Genomic DNA, 6,917 nt, shown 5'->3' on the forward strand with positions numbered 1-6,917 from the left:
AGGGATTTTTTTTTTTTAATCCAACAAAATATTTCATCAATGTAATAAACGATCCACTAGGGATTATATACAGGGTAAATTTAAAAAAGATCTTACAAAGATCAAGCTCAGATGTAATTGAATGGGGAAATAACCTTTTTAATTCTATAATCTGTTATTCTCTTTCTTACCAAAAACACTATGTCCGATTCAATCTGTCTAAGTGTCTCTACTCTAGAAAATTTGTAAATTTGTAGTATTTATTTTTGTAGATTTTATTAAGCAGCCGGTTTAGTGTATTGTAAGATTGAAAGTCTTTAGATTTTTAAAATTTAATTTTCTTTAATTTTTAGTTCTACAAGTAATCTGCCAACTTATTCATTGCATCTTACGTTTTTTATATTTTTGTTCCCACCGAAATTGTAAGATAATGCAGTATAACTCCTCTAGTAAAGTATCAAGCAATTGAAAACAATTTAGAGTATAAATGAAAATTATTGTAACTACTACTTTTATCAAAATCTCTCTACCATTAAGAGAAAGTAGAGCTTGTTTCCATGGTTGGAGTTTCTCACAGACCTTGTCTTTAATATAGTTGAAAGTAGTTCTCTTAGACCACTGAACAATTGATGGTAATCCAAAATACTTATTTTGATTCCCAATATGCGGAACCATAAGAAGATTAGCAAATTGGTTTCGGATTTGAAGCGGTGTATTTCTGTTGAAAAAAAAAAACAAATAACTTGTCTAGATTAACTACTTGGCCACTTATACTCTGATAAATCTGTAAGATATTTAGTAAGCCTTGGCAATGATTGTAGTTTTGCTAAATAAAATTGAATCATCTACAAAGAATATATGAATAATTCTAGGACATCTATGATTCAATCTCAAACCAGAAAAATCTTGTCTCTGTTTACCTCTATGGAGCAGATGGAAGAGACTATCTGCACAAAATAGAAATAAATAAATAAAAAGGGTCGCTTTGACACACCCTCCACATGGTTTAAAATAACCATGTGGTTGACCATCCACGGTAACAGAGTAAGAAACTGTTGTCACACATTCTTTCATCCAATCAAGTCATCTGTCGCAAAACCCAACTTTTTTTTATCATTGCCCAAACAAAAGATCATTTGACTCTATCATAAGCCTTACTCATATCGAGTTTTAGAGTTAGGTCACAGTCACCATATCTCTTATTTTTCAGAAAATGCATAAACTCATGAGCAATAAGAGCATTATCACTAATTAGCCGCCCTTTAACAAAAATACTTTAATTGTTATTAATCACTATATTCATGACTGTGTTATATTCGGTGTACTAAGATTTTAGAGATAATTTTATAAAAAAACACTATTAAAATTTATAGGTCGAATATACTTCATAAAGCTAGCATTATCAACTTTGGAAATAAGATAGATATAAACATGATTAAAAGCTTTAAAAATTTTACCTCCAAAAAACAAATTTCAGACCATTTTAATCACATCATTTTTAATTGTCCCCCTAAAATATTGAAAGAATTTAGCTATAAATCTGTTATCCATAGAAGCTGAAAAGGAGTTGATAAAAAAACTGCTGACTTTATTTTTGTATCCGAAACTGACCGAATCAACCTTTTGTTAGTGGCTGCATCAATTTTCCACACAGAGATTGTTGAGTATATTATATTATCAGTTTGAATGTCTTATGTTAACAGAATGTTCATTTTGAATGCCTTATGTCATTCTTTTTGATATTTTAAGAATAATTAAATATTATATAAATTAGTTATTGTTATTAGGTTTATAAATAAGCAAATCAATTCTAAAATTGGATTTTTAGTAGAAAAAAATATGGTTTAGAAATTAAATTTTTAAAAATTAGTTTTAAAATTGTATTTTTTGTTTAAAAAATTTATTTTAAAATTGGATTTTAAATTTGAACTAAAAAAAAATCAAATTTAAAATCGATTTGTATGTAAAATCGTATTTAAATATTAAAACTAACTTAAAACTGATTTTTGTTTTTTGAATCAGTTTAGAAACTAGTTTTTTTCTTTAATCCGGTTTTAATTTGATTTCATGAACTATAAAACTAGTTTTAGAATGGACGTTGTTTGGATCTTTAAAAATCCAAACCATGTCTACCCCCACTGTCCCTTATGCTCAACTTTGATGCTATCTTTCAATCTACGATGGGATGCTTAGGCAAATGACTCATACTTCACATCTTGTATGCTTTGAAGTTGGCGATTATTGTTTTGATTCGTATTAGCGAACTAGTTGAATTGCAGAATCTGTTTAACATATTCACTTTCATACCGAACAAGTGAACAACTATCTGATGTAACAATATCTTTTCTTTGATTTACAGAGATTGGAAAGAAATAGTAGATGAGTGGGTCAAGGCCACAGCTATTGTAGGTATCAAACGTTCATCTAGCTTTGTGTGACAACCATCAAGATAATCCCGAATACCCGATGCTTTTTTGCGTTTTGAACCTTGATTCATGCTTGAATTTACTACATGTTTATAGGATCAGAAGGCATTCCAGATTCTGTAAATCCATCAGTTGTTTATGAAGAGGAAGGACTTCCATCACCTCCTATGGACGAAGGAGCTTTCTTGGTAGCTTCAACGGGTTCAATTGAACTCTCACAGGTATTTTACCTGTCCCTAATATTTTTTTCCTCCCTTTTTTGAACTTAGATTTATGTAGAAACTGATATTTTTCTACTTCCCTTTGTTGTATGTCTCGTATCTGGACGATGTAAAGTTCTTTGATGGCATGATTGATATCGGAAGTGAGTTGATTTTGCAATTTCTTATGTTTAGACTATCTAGCATTCACTCTTCGGTTCTGTATTCGAATTCCCCATGTCTTAATCAGGATTTTTTTCAGATCCTCCACAAAATGGGCAAAATGAACCCACTGTGAAGCCAAGTAGACCGGTAGCCGCTGATTCTGGTCCTGGCAGACCACCAAAATCAAGCATGCAGCCAAAAAGCAATGTCGAGCCAAAGGCAGGGGAAGAAGTAGAGAATGGTACAGTCACAATGAAGCCTCCGGTCGACCAGCAAGCTGTAAGTAAAACATCTCTACACAAGTTTGCAAAACTTGACAGATTATAGGCATCTCTAATAGTTTCCTGTACTTCAGAAATCGAAGTACTTAGAGGAAGTTGCTGCGAGGATAGAAGCCGCTAAGAAGAATCTTCGGGAGAAGAGAGATGGAGGAGCCGAAAAGAGGAATGCTAGGGCAGCAATTTTGATATTTTATAACTATCAATTGGTCATCAATATTGTTTTTAATGGTGTGAGATCACTCATTTTTATTTTGATAGTTAAGTGTTGGCCAGAAAACACAAAAGTTGCTGCTGTTAGGAAATTATTTGATTTCCTAACTTATTTGTGGGCAATACATATATTAATTATAATCACAAATTATGCTATTTCAAATTAAATGACTTATATAATGATGATCTCATTTATTTATATAAATGCTAAATTGAATAAGTCATTATTACTTTTGATTTGGAATTAAATGAGAATAAAACCGGATATTATCTTTTGTTCCTTAGATAATTATCTTTTTGGATTTTAGATATATTATCTTTTGGGTTTTAGATACTATTTTATTTGGGCTTAATGGTTTAATGGGTGCCATGCTCAAATATAAATAGACTTTCAGGGTTTCGGTCCCCAATATGCCAAAGCCGCCTTTGTTACTCTTTCCCCATCAAAAGAGTTGCAATTCAGCCTCCTAGGAATACAGAAGGCTTTGGTTGAGGAAGATCGAAAGAACCACAAGATCCAAACTCTTCCGATCGTATGATTTATGTTTATGAATTCAGGTACGCTTCCGCATTATGATATGACATATTTTTTATGATTCAATATGGATGATCTGGATTATTGAAATTAATTTATTCCAACAAGTGGTATCAGAGCCATTCATAATTGAATCATTGAAAATATTAAATTTTAATCTCATTGGATCAATATATATTTGCGTCGTTGCTCTCCTTTTGGATCAACTTAATTTTATGGATCTGATGAGTTTATTATTTATTTTTTATGTGCACACATGGACTCTAGTGTTTTCTTTATACATTGGTTTATTTGTTCATTAAAGTGATGTGTTTGTATATATGAATGCACTGCGTCCTAACACATGATCAAGTAATATATATATGGAGATAATAATCATGCAGACATATATACCTTTTTTTATTTGTTTATGGATTCGTTTTTTTTAAAGGAAGAAAACAATTGATAATAAGTTGCTAAATATATGGAATTTGGTTTTGAATCGACTAACCTCTTTGAATTTAATATGAATTTAAGTTTTATACGTATATAATTTCGGTACGTCTAAATGTATAAAGTTAAAGAATATTAAGGATTAAGTTTTTTTTATTGTTATTGTTTTGGTGTTATACATATTTATTTTATGGAAAATTTAATTCCTTTTATGATATATTGTGAATTTAATTTTGTTTCACACTAATATTGACAATTTTCGTATTTAAATATGTGTATAACTAAGGAGGTCACAATATTATATGATTATTTTATATTGTGTTTATTGATTTTATGCTATTCAAGCATTTTAATTTTGTTACATAAAGTATTTTTTTTTATTGTTACATAAGGAAATTAGTAACAATTTGGATTAGTATACCCATCTATTTTACAAAGATTTAGTTTTAGAATAAATTGATTCAACATTATGCTGCCAAAGTAGCCTCTTTTGTGAAAATTGATTTATTCAAAACATAAGGAATATGATGTTATGTAATTCATGCGAATATTGGTCAGCCCAAAGGAAGACCTATATTTGGCCGAATTACATACACATATTCATGGTAAATATGGGTAACTAATTAAGAATAAAGTAATGCTTATTATTTATGCGGACAATGATCAGCCCAAAGGAAGTTTATTGTTTGGCCAAATAATAAGCATTGCACACTTTTGTTTATTTTTTATTAATTATGCAGTCAATAATCGGCCCAAAGGAAGGTTATTGTTTGGCCAATTAATAGAAAATATATGCGGTAATAAATAGGTTGCGAAGTTTAAGTCTCCATGTGCGCATTAAGTCGGTCCAAAGAAAGACTTAATGTGTGACAGGAATTTTGACAATATTTGATTACTGCAATGAGAGTATCACTTACAGTTAATTTTCTATCCAAAGATTGAAAATTAATGTTGTGCTAGATATCTCAATATGGATCTTTTTCCCATTAATTAACTAATGTTTACTGTATGTTATTTTTGTTCTAATCCAGAAACTATGGCTTTAGCTGCCAATGTTTCAGCACAAATTAGCAGTATTCCTATGCTGAATGGTTCAAACTTTAAAGTTTGGAAAGATACCGTGGAGATTGTCCTCGGTTGTATGGATCTAGATATAGCTCTTCGAGAGGAGAAACCCACTTCCACTCCGGAAAACCTTAATGAGGTTAAAATAGAGAAGTGGGAGAGATCCAATCGAATGAGCATTATGATCATGAAACGCTCAATTTCTGAGGTGTTTCGGGGCTCAATTACTGAGGATAAAGATGCCAAACAGTTCCTAAAGGATGTTGAGAAATTCTTTACTAAGAAATTCAGTGCTCACATGGCTTTATCTTCTCAGTATAAAAGAAAGCGTGATACTACTGCGGATGCGCTTTCTCAGCAGAAAAGGCTAAGAAACAGGATCAAGTTTCAACCTGTTTCTTCTGTAAGAAGGTGGGACACATGAAGAAGAATTGTACCAAATATGCCACTTGGCGTGTAAAGAAGGGTATAATTCTTACTTTCGTTTGTTCTGAGGCTAGTTTAAGTTATGCACCTATTGATACTTGGTGGGTAGATTCTGCTGCTACTACTCATGTAAGTGTCACTATGCAGGGTTGCCTGTGGAGCCGACCGCCAAGTGATGCTGAAAGATACATCTACGTGGCAGACGGCAATATAGTTGCAGTCGAAGCTATAGGAACCTTTAGATTATGTTCCACGAGTGGATTTTACTTGGATTTATTAGAGACATTTTATGTACCGTCATTTAGACGAAATTTGGTTTCTGTTTCTCGTTTGGACAAATCAGGTTATTTTTGTACATTCGGAGACAATAAAGTCAGTCTCTTTTACAATTCGAATAATATTTGCTCTGGTCATTTGGTGGATAATCTATATAGGCTTAACTTAAATTCCTATAATAATGAAATACTGCAAACGGGTACAAAACAAAAACTGAATGAGAATTCGGCATCATTATGGCACAAACGCCTAGGCCACATCTCTAAACAGAGAATTCAGAGGCTCGTGTCGGATGGAATTCTCGGACCCCTAAATTTGGCGGACTTTGAAGTCTGCATTGAGTGCATAAAGGGAAAAAAGGACAAACGAAAGGAAATTAGGTGCCGAGAGAGCTAAAGATGTCTTAGAACTGATACATACCGATATATGTGGCCCATTCCCTACTGTCTCTTGGAATGGACAACGGTACTTTATTACGTTCATAGATGATTACTCTCGTTACGGGTATCTATATTTAATTCACGAAAAGTCCCAAGCCTTGGATGTTTTCAAGTCTTTCAAAGCTGAAGTTGAACTTCAACTTGGAAAGAAAATTAAAGCTGTCAAATCTGATCGTGGTGGTGAATACTACGAAAGATATGATGGTACAGGTGAGCAACGTCTCGGGCCTTTTGCTCTTTTCCTAGAGGAGTGTGGTATTGTTCCACAATACACCATGCTAGGCAAACCTAGCATGAATGGTGTTGCAGAGCGAAGGAACCGAACTCTTAAAGACATGGTGAGAAGTATGATTAGTCATTCTTCCTTATCTGAATCACTCTGGGGAGAAGCCTTAAAGACCGCAGTGTACATCCTTAATAGGGTGCCAAGCAAAGCAGTTAACAAAACTCCATATAAAATTTGGACTGGAAAAAGGCCAAGT

Source organism: Arachis ipaensis, chromosome B6 (assembly GCF_059453495.1).
Source record: "Arachis ipaensis isolate K30076 ecotype BB chromosome B6, ASM5945349v1, whole genome shotgun sequence".
Taxonomy (NCBI): Eukaryota; Viridiplantae; Streptophyta; class Magnoliopsida; order Fabales; family Fabaceae; genus Arachis; species Arachis ipaensis.